Source organism: Peromyscus maniculatus, chromosome 13, assembly GCF_049852395.1.
Source record: "Peromyscus maniculatus bairdii isolate BWxNUB_F1_BW_parent chromosome 13, HU_Pman_BW_mat_3.1, whole genome shotgun sequence".
Lineage (NCBI taxonomy): Eukaryota > Metazoa > Chordata > Mammalia > Rodentia > Cricetidae > Peromyscus > Peromyscus maniculatus.
In genome coordinates this window covers 42,700,061-42,710,431 of record NC_134864.1, presented here as the reverse complement: position 1 = coordinate 42,710,431, position 10,371 = coordinate 42,700,061, and positions in this window count along the sequence as shown.

The following is a 10,371-nucleotide window of genomic DNA, read 5'->3' as shown; positions in this document are numbered from 1 at the left end:
TATAAGAAGCCCCCCTCCTCCCTTCTTGGGGATATGTTCCAATTCCTTCGAAACAGTGGCCCAGTGCTGGGGAATGTCTTTCTGTACGCTATGACTATGCATTGCTCTAATTGGCTGATAAATAAAACTACATTGGCCTATGGCAAAGCAGCTGAGAGGCAGGTGGAAATCCAAGCAGATAGACAGAAAGGAGAAAGGAGAGGCAGGGGAGACACCATCCCGCCATCCAGGGAGCAGCATGTAATGGCACATAGGGAAAGCCACGGAACACGTGGTGACATGCAGATGAACAGAAACTGGCTGGGTTTAGTTATAAGAGCTAGCTAACAAGAAGCTTGAGCCGCAGGCCATGCAATTGGTAATTAATATTAAGCCTCTGCATGATTGTTTTGGGAGCGGTTGAGGGACCGTGCGGCCGGGAGGGACCGGAGAAAACTTTCGGCTACAGCACAGCAAAGAGATGAGTGATATTTCGGGTCACGTAAACCTGTGAAGTCACCCAGGTCAATTCATAAAGAGGAGCAGAGAGTCTGGAGAAACACACAAGGGACAGGGGCACAAAAGTTCAGCAAGAATGAATCCCTGGTGCCCCTGCCCCACCTCCAGGAAACTTAGCTAAGAATGTGGTCGCAAGGCTGAGTGAGATAGGAGTCATTCCTGTGACTTCCTCACTCAAATCCTTCTTTACGGGACTCTAAAGCGATCGGTGAAGACCAGACACTTCCTAAACTCTTCCCGGAGATTCCTGGGGTGGGGGTGATCTGAACACTTACAAGGAAGAAACAGACAGCTGGAGACAACGCAAGGCACCGGCCAACGTTTATTGAATACTTTCTAAGGCACAGAGAGATTAGTTCAGTGATTGGCCAAAGCTGGATAAGCTAATAAACTTAGATTCTTGTAGGCTGAGCTCTTGAACAAGCTGAGCACTGATCACTAAGGCATTCTGTCTCCTAGTGAACACAGAGTCCCTGGCCAAACCTACAAGATAAGAGAGCCTTCCTGGTGGAGATGAGGCCTGATAAAACTCTTGGAGAATAAGATTATATCCTGATCAATGGATGAAAAAAGGGTAGAAGTCTGGCCCTCAGTAAGAAACAACATGAGGATCTACTCTGAGCTATGAAATAGCATAATGGGTTTAGAAAATCACAAGTTCTGTAGTGTTAGACTGTGATACAGAAAATAGAGTTTGGGTTCATGGGAAAGAGTCAGGACAGCAGGCTGACTTGTGTTATCAACAGAATTATAAATTATTCTATAAACAAAAAGCCACCAAAAGAGTTTTAAGTGGAAGAAATTAAAAAGATTTTAGAAGGATCCCTTTGATGACAGTGTGGGGGACACAAAGTTGGGAAGAGGTAAGACTAGCATCAAGATGATCAGCTGGGGACCATGGGACAAGTTAGATGAAAGAAGACAAGGATGTGGATTAGGGTGCCAGAGAGACACAAACAGATTCAAGGGAAGTTTGAGAGTGAATCAATGCCATTGCACCATTTCCTGGGCTGGATCCTGGATGGTGCAAAGGAGAGGTCAAGCTGAGCACAGCCTGTGTGCATTCTTTCCCTCTGTTCCTGATGAGGGGTGTGACCTCGCCAGCTCCCCCTGGCTCCTGCTGCTGTGACTTCCTCACTGTGATGACTGTTACCTGGAGCCAAAATACACCTTTCCTCCCCTAAGCTGCTCTTGCCAGAATACCTTGTCCCAACAGAAAGGGAAGCTGGGAAACCATCTTACATCTGCTGGAAGAGCTTTTATTAATATGTATGTATGTATGTATGTATGTATGTATATACATAAATATGTATGTATGTGTATGGATATATACATACACATTTATTTTCCTATATTTACTATCACAATAGGCAAGATACAGATGCAATCTAAATATCCATCAATGACTAAATGAATAAAAAAAAAAAAGGTGGTATGTGTAATTGGCCCCCCATTATTATTCGGTCTTGGAAAAGGAGGAAAACTTGTCTTCTGTAACAACATGGATGAATTTGCCTCCACCTCCCAAGTGCAGGAATTACAGGCAAGTGCCTCTATTGAACCAACTATAAGTCAGACCTATGCAAGAATAAATGCTACATAATTTCACTTCTACACAGACTCTAAAGAGGTTTATTCCTAGAAAAGACCAGAGAGGTGCTTACCAGGGCCTGGGGACAGATTGTTGGTAATTGGGGACGAGGTCTCTGAGAGATAGAACAAGTTTCGAGGTCTGTCACCCCACAGGATGACTGTAGTCTCTATGCCGTCAATTTTAAAGTAACTGAGGGGCTGAAAATCAAATGTCTCACCACATATGTTAATAAGTAAACAAAGTGATAGGCGTGTTGATCAGCTTGATGGAATTTCCCCACGTTGTTTACATGCATTAAAAAGTTACATGAGACTTCATAAACATGCCAATCATAATTTGTCTATTTAAAGTGGTATAAAATGGCTGGAGAGATGTTAAGACTATATCATCTTTTTGCAGAGGCTTCAAGTTTGGATCCTAATACCCACTGTAGGTAACCTACAGCCACCTGTAACTTCAGTTCTAGGGCATCTAATGCCCTCTTCTGGACTCTACAGTCACCTACACTCACATGCACATGCATCCCCACCCTCACATACATACACATAATTTTTTAATTAAATGATGTTGAAAAGAAAATGAGTTTAAAGACTTATTTTTATTATTTTTAATTACATGGATACATGTGTGTCTATGTGTGGGCATGTGCATATGTGAGTGCATGTGTCCTCAGGGCCCTGAAGAGGACGTCAGATCCTATGCAGGTGAAGTTACAGGTAGTTGTGAGCCGCCTGATGTGGGTGCTGGAAACCAATCTCAGGTTTTTTTCCACTGGAAAAGCAGTACATGCTCTTATCACCTCTCCAACCCTTTAAACTAGTCTCTAAAAAAGTTTAATTTTAATAGTGGTGAGCAGAGGCTATGGAAGAGTTTGATCCTTTTTATAGACTATAAGAATGCATTCAAAAGGGGTTCAGTATAAAAGGACAATTATGAGGCAGGGAAGGACTGGTCTCAGACATGTTGACTTCTTGCTTTGATGCTTATTTTTGACCTAAATTATATACTCCAGTATAAAGAAATTGTCTTTAGGGATTAAAGTCAGTGAGCTGAGCAGACAGAGAGCAGGCTGGCTTCTGCTTTAGACAACCATTGAGTCTAAATATCTTCACCTACAGCTCTTCCCTGTGCCTGTTAAATATTTGCAGCTTGCTTCTGTTTGGGAGCCCATGGGTGTGATGGATGTACTGCCTGCCCTCTTCACCGGCCTTTCCTGTTCACAGTCGCTCTGAGTCCCAGATGCTGTGCTCTGCTCCCGCCTCCGTCCCATGACTTGAAGCATTACTGATGTACATTGGCTTCAGCCTGTGGTTTGGAGTTTATGACAAATGGGAAAAGATGCGAACACTTGCTGCCAGGGCTGTGGAAGAATTTGTTATGGGGAAAGCAATCCAGGAGGGAGGACTCTGTTCTGAGATGCCTCACAATCTCATCCTGTGGGGATTAAGGGCTTTCTTAGCCTCCAAAGGACTGGCTCTGAGGTCCTGCGGAGATGGGTGTGGTGACGCTGGTGGGAGCAGAATCAGAACCACCCCACCCCCCACCCCCACCCCCCCCACCCCCACCCCCCGCAATCACTTTGGATGAGATGGTAGAGGAAGACAGTCATCTTGTTTGTGAAGGAGAGAAAGGCTAGAAGCAGTGTGGGGTGCGGGAGAAAGGAAGTAGAGGTCTGTAAAGTGGGTCTTCTCATGAGCTTCTGTGGGATTCCTAGTGGTCTTCAGTATTCCTACTACTTCGGGAAGTATTAAAACCAAAATTCACTTTAACACATTTTTGTTTGTTTGACAGTATCGTTTTGATGATCATGTCAATTTCATACTTGGTTCGGGGGAGCCCTGGTGGCATCTAGATTTCACTCAGTAAACCCAAAGGAGATAAATTTGCTCTCCTCCTCATTTTCCTTCTCCGTCTCATGCTTTCTTGGGCTTTTAAATTCTTCGTAAGGGTAGCTAAGCCTCAAGGTGGAAGCTAGAAAAGTTAAGAACACATAGACCAAGCCTCAGGAATTGACTGAGCTCTTTCAAACACGGCGATCAACAATCTAAATTAAACTCACTGAAGTGTTCCAGAAAACATGGCCCTGATGGAGCATACCGAGAGTGGCTTCATGAAGTTCTCTGGTGCATGAAGAGCAAGTAAGAAGCCGTTCCAGAGATCCAGGAAGTGTGTGTGTGGGGGGGGGGGGGGGGTAGGGTGTTGCTCATGGCAGGATTTATCTCGGTAGGAGCAGAAAGAAGGGGTTCACAGGGACAGGCCGTTAAACGAAGTAGAGATCCCTATAACCAGCCACCCATCTCTCTACACGGATGAGGTGACTTAGATTTTCCAAACTCAAGATTTTCAAACTGGGCAAGCTGGTGGGAAGAGACAGACCCAGCAATTCACTCTTTTCCTTCTCCTGATGTCTTTGTACCCACGTGTCACATGCCCCCACCCCCACCCTGTGTTGCAGTATCCCTTCCAGAGTGAGGTCTCCTTCGGTAGTCCCACATTCTATGTCTTTGTCAGTCTTTTCTTCGTTCCCCCCATCAGAACATTCTCTCTTTATTCTCTTGACCAAGTGCCTTCAAAGTCTGCCAAGGCCTGATTGGAAAAAAAAAAAAGAGGGAAGAAAATGAAGAAGAGGAGGAGGAGGAGAAAGGAGGAGGAGGAGGAGGAGGAGGAGGAGGAGGAGGAGGAGGAGGAGGAGGAGGAGGAGGAGGAGGAGAAGAAGAAGAAGAAGAAGAAGAAGAAGAAGAAGAAGAAGAAGAAGAAGAAGAAGAAGAAGAAGAAGAAGAAGAAGAAGACTAAAGACACTTCCAGATAACACTGATGTTTGAACAAATGCATTCTTTTGTGTTGCAAAGTGAACATGGAGGGATAGTTAGGGGGCCTGGCAGGCTGAGTGGAAGAGCTGGTTGTCAAAACAACTATCAATGTTGGTATTTCCCAAATGGAGCCACGTATGTCTTGTCTAAATCTGGCCTATGTGTATTTCTCTCTCTCTCTCTCTCTCTCTCTCTCTCTCTCTCTCTCTCTCTCTCTCTCTCTCTCTCTCTCTCTCCTCCCCTCCCTCTTTCCCTCTTCCTATTGGTTCACCCCTTCCTTCCACTCTGTCTTTCTCTCTGCCTCTCCATCTCTCTCTATCCCTCTCTTCTCTCTACATATGCTCTTCCCCAGTTATACAAAATTGAATCCTTGTATATCCTTTAGTATTTCCTTCAGATTCTATAATAATTTGTTTAAATGTATACATGTGCTGTGTCTTGGCATGTGTTCAAACTTCTGTATCTATTCCATGCATTCTTAAACAGAACGGACACACTTGAATGGTTGAGTGGAATGTTTATTGAATTTAACAGGTTGACTATGTGTGTGAATCTTCTAGATTGCATTGACTTTTTTCTGTCATACACAAATTATAGCAAGACAAGCAACAGTAAAATCTTCCACCATAATGGATTTTAAACTTTCCCAAAATTAATGCAAAAAAAAATTGCTTGCTGTATTAAGTCAGGCTTAGTTTATATACACTGCTTCTTTGGCATAAGCAAAATGCCTTCTCACAGTGCAGTTCTCTATTTCTTTGTACTTTTTGTCAGATAATAATATAACTCTGCCAAACGATATTATATAGTATTTTCATTATTAGTGCCCCAAAAGCGGTGGGTCTCCCCCCCTCTTTAAGAAACATTTCCGTATTTGTTAGCCCTTCAATTGTTTTAGGTCAGGAATCCCGCAGAGACTTCACTGGGATGCTCTCTTGGGGTTGAAGTTAAGATGTTGGCTGGGGATGCAGCCTGTTTGGAGCCAAGGAATCTGCTTCCAATGTGACTCACACCATTGGCTGGCAAATGGGTGTTAATTGTTGGCAAGATGTTTAGTTGCCTCCCTGCAAGGGGCCTCCCTGCAGGCTGCTTCAGAATTCTCACAGCATGATGACTGGGCTCCTCAGGAGGGATCCAGTACAAAGGACCAAATGGGATATAATCTCATGACACTGCACCCCTTCCATAGGTTTCTATTGGAAAAGTCCTGGCTCAAAGACAAAGGCATTAGCCCCTGTGCTTTGAAAGGGAGAATGTCAAATGATTTGCAGATATGTTTCATAGACAATGTTCACTGGTCTTTTGATATAAAAATGATAACAGGGTAGATTGTTGAATCTACTTTAATCCAAAAAAACAACTATTAATTTCAAAATATTTTACATTGGTATGGATTTTGGTTTATTAATACAAATTTAAAGTTAATTTTGTTATACTGTATGTATGTTTCTACTCTTGTTTACAATATGATATTTATGCAGCTCATTTAAAAATGTTAGATAAAATGAAGAATATAGATTAGTAGACATCTATAATAGTCAAACTTACACTCATATTAGGTATATTTTCAAGGTCATAAACAGATATATTTAGAAAGATAGGTAGTCTTCAAACATTTCAAAGACCTACAGGATATGGCATTTAATGTTTAATAACCTAAGGTTTTTCGTGACAGTGAAACCTGTCTGCTCCTGACAGCACAAATTTACTTCAGAGAAGATAATGGGCACTGAAGAAACTCCATATGAAGCTTGCTTTTCTTATGGAAAAACTAGCCATTTGGGCAAAAAACTATTGCTGACAGTATACTGTCCAAACTGGACCAGCAGGACGCAAAAGAAAGGTGATTACCACCCTTTGGCGACAAGGTAGGACAGTCCTTCAAAATTCCCAGCTTCTCAAAAATGTCTGTCAGATAAACTAGGCCTGTAGGCCAAAGTTGGGTGCCCCAACATTACAGAAGAATTTAGGGTCACTGTCCAGACAGCCAGAGGTCCCTGTCATTAGGTAACATTTCACCCTTCTGGGGTCTTTGATGGAGTTAAAGACTAGATAGTCATAGTTAAAGTTTTCCTTAGTTATAATAAAAGGTAACTTAGGTATAAAACTTTAGACTCGCAAAGATAAAATAGATAATAAAATATTTTCTCTATATTTTATAAACTTTTTCAGAATAAGGTACATACCTATACAGAACTTAACATTTTGCACAGACTATATCAAATATATTTTGAAGAAAAAAGTACAGCATGAGTTCTGTTTGGACTAAAAAGATGAAATTATTGTATCTTACAAAAACATTTCAGAATGCTTTTGAGAGAAAGTAGCTGAGTATACTGATTTAGGAAAATGCTTGCTTTAGGTTGCAAGTTCTGTTTGACATAGACTTGGGAGTTGATTGTACAGTATAACTGTCAGCAACATGATATATTGACTGTGTCATTAACATGGGCAACAGTAGAATGTTAGAAGGGAAATGTTTTAAGCAGTTCATAATGTTAAGAGAACCATTTCAAAGTGGTAAGTTGACGTCACTGCCTTTAAGAATATCATGAGTGTAAGAAATTGAGATTGTAACATACCACATCATAGAGAAAAAGAAGTTCAGAGGTAAAATTATGGCAGATGTTGTGTGTTGTTTCTTTGCTGCATGTTGTTTTTGAAAATTTGAATGGCAAGTTTAAAATAAAACATTATATAACTGACAAAAAAATATTTTCTCTGATTTTGCCAAATACAAATAGACTAGATATTGTAAATGTAATTCTTACTTGATAACTGTTTTTGTTGTATGTAATTTTACTATGTTAAAGTTAAAATCTTCCTTTCTTAATTAGACAAAAAGGGGGAAATGCTGTGGAATAATCCCTTTGTACACTGTGAAGATTTGTCACTGTGATTGGTTTAATAGACAATCTGACCGGCCAACAGTTGAACAGAATAAGGTTAGGCAGGAAAGCCAAACTGAGAATGCCAGGAAGGAGAAGGACAGAGTCAGAGGAGTTACAAGTAGAATCAGGGAGAAACAAGATGGACATGTCATACTGAGAAAAGGTACCAAGCCATATGGCAAAGCATAGATAAGAAATATGGGTTAATTTAAATGTAAAAGTTAGCTATTAATAGGACAGGCCTTCAAAATTCCCTGCTTCTCAAAAATGTCTGTCAGATAAACTAGGTCTATAGGAGGCCAAAGTTGGGTACCCCAACACTAAAGAACTTAGGGTGACTGTTCAGACAACCAGATGTCCCTGTCATTAGCCTGAGCTATTTTCTGAGCATTTATAATTAATATTAAGACTCTGAGTGGTTATTTGGGAGGAAAGCAGTCAACACAGGTAAACTCTGTCTACAGTTTTTTTATTATTTGATGTTCTATCTTGTGGTTTCACTTTTCAGGGTGCCTCTAATAGATAGATAAAGCTGGGATTTGATCCCTGTCTCATCACATGTGTCTTTTAACTGTATCATTTAGTCTGTTCATATTACCTGTTGATTACTAATCAATTAGGAGTCATTGCTACCATTTTATCTTGTATCCTCTATTTCCTCATCTTTTATGTTTTTCTTTTTCCTCATCTTTCTTGACCTCCTTTGGAAATTATTTTTCCTTATATTCCAAATGTTCCTCTCTACTCATTTTGAAGTTCTGCACTTTGTTCTCCTACAAGTTTCTTTATAAATCTGAGCATTTGCCTTTTACTTCATATACTAAAGTAAATAAATATCTTTGTTGTGAATTTCCATTCATTAGGATTTTGTCTACTGAGCATACTTAAGAATCTGGTTTAAAGCAAACTTCTTCCCTGGGACACCTGCAATCTAAGACCTCTTTAACCCTCAAGATTTGGGGGCCATGCTTATTGAATAAACTTAGCACACAGAGCTAAGTAAGAACTGGATAAGTTGCTTCCCAAAAAGCATTTCCTTTCTATTTGTAGCACAAGTTTGGGTGGTGTGTGTGTGCGTGCGTGCGTGCGTGCGTGCGTGCGTGTGTGCGTGCGTGTGTGCGTGCGTGTGTTGTTCTCTTTTGTGCTAGAGTTCATCCTTTCACTAAAGGCATTCCTTTGGGAGAACATTTCTAGTGTAGCTCCTCTCTTAATATGGAGCCATGCAAGTTCTTGGCTAAATCTGGCCAATGCATTTTCTCTTTCAACCTGCAGGATTCCAGGGAGGGGCTCTCATTGCTTGACTCTCCAGGATCATGACTTCTTCTTTTGTTTTGTTTTCATGTTTGTTTGTCACCATGAGATTCAAGTCAGACTCATGGTCTTAAGTGCTTAGGATGCAGTCCAAAATTCTATGGTCCATGAAAGGCAGCAAAATTTAAATTTTCATGGGGAAAGATAATCAAGAGACAAAATTTCAAAATGGCAGATGTTGAAATTATTTTTTAAGGTTATATAGCTGTTTAAAAATGGTCTAATAAATAAGTATTGAAAAATACTATGGAAACAAGTTGAAAGATTGGGAGTGTCCACAAACAAAGATGTGAAGAAGAATCAACTGGAAATGAAAACATTATATTGTATTGAAACTAGATTTAGGGATTATCTCTTCTACTTGCCTTCTGTCCTCTGATTTCTATCACTCAGCATAACAATAGAAAAATAGTAAGGATTCAGTGAATTGACTGAATTGGTTACAGGAGTGAAAACAAAGAAGCAAATGAATGAACAGAAACTCTCACACAATGTATTTGTTAGGTCTCACGTGATCAGTGGCTGTGGCTCCTCCCAGCACTTCTCACCACCCCCTACCCTAAAGCTCTGCCTCCCAGGGGCTGGGCTTCCTCTTTTCTTTCCCCCAGCCTGGTCCCTATACAATGCAGCCATTTTGGCTACACAGGTTTCTGGGTCCGAGCTGCCTCTCTTGGTCAGGTGACTCTTGCTCTCTCTCTCTCTCTCATCTCATGGTTCAGTTGAGTCTGCTCAGCCTGGACTCTTCCCTCCGCCTGCTTTCTCCCTTATATCTACAATAAAAATGTCCTCCATGCTTTAGAAGTAGACATGTTCTCCTCTTGTTTTACTTTTGCATCCTGTATTAATGGTTAAAAAAATCCTTGATGCAGAAGACAAAGCAAATCAAACTGTACCACAATGGGGACAGAATGGAGCTGGCAGTCACAAGAGATTCCAACTGTGGTTTCTGTAATCTCATCTTGCTTCTTGTTTTGATATTTTGTTTTGATTTGGTTGTGGTGAGGAAAATCCTTCACACAAAACCAATCCTACTCAGCAGCTTGAATAAATAAAAAATCATTTTTAAAAAAAAGCCACATACACACTTCTCTGGCTGAGGACAATTGCTCCACCCTTCCTTTTTCCTCCTGGAGTGGGCAGCTGAAATGATTATTGGTGTTCATTTGGAAGGTTTATGACTACCCATAGAAGTGGGTGTGAACTAAAAGTATATTATATACATCTGTGGTTGAAATGAATGATAAAGGATGCTGGTTATTGGTACTGG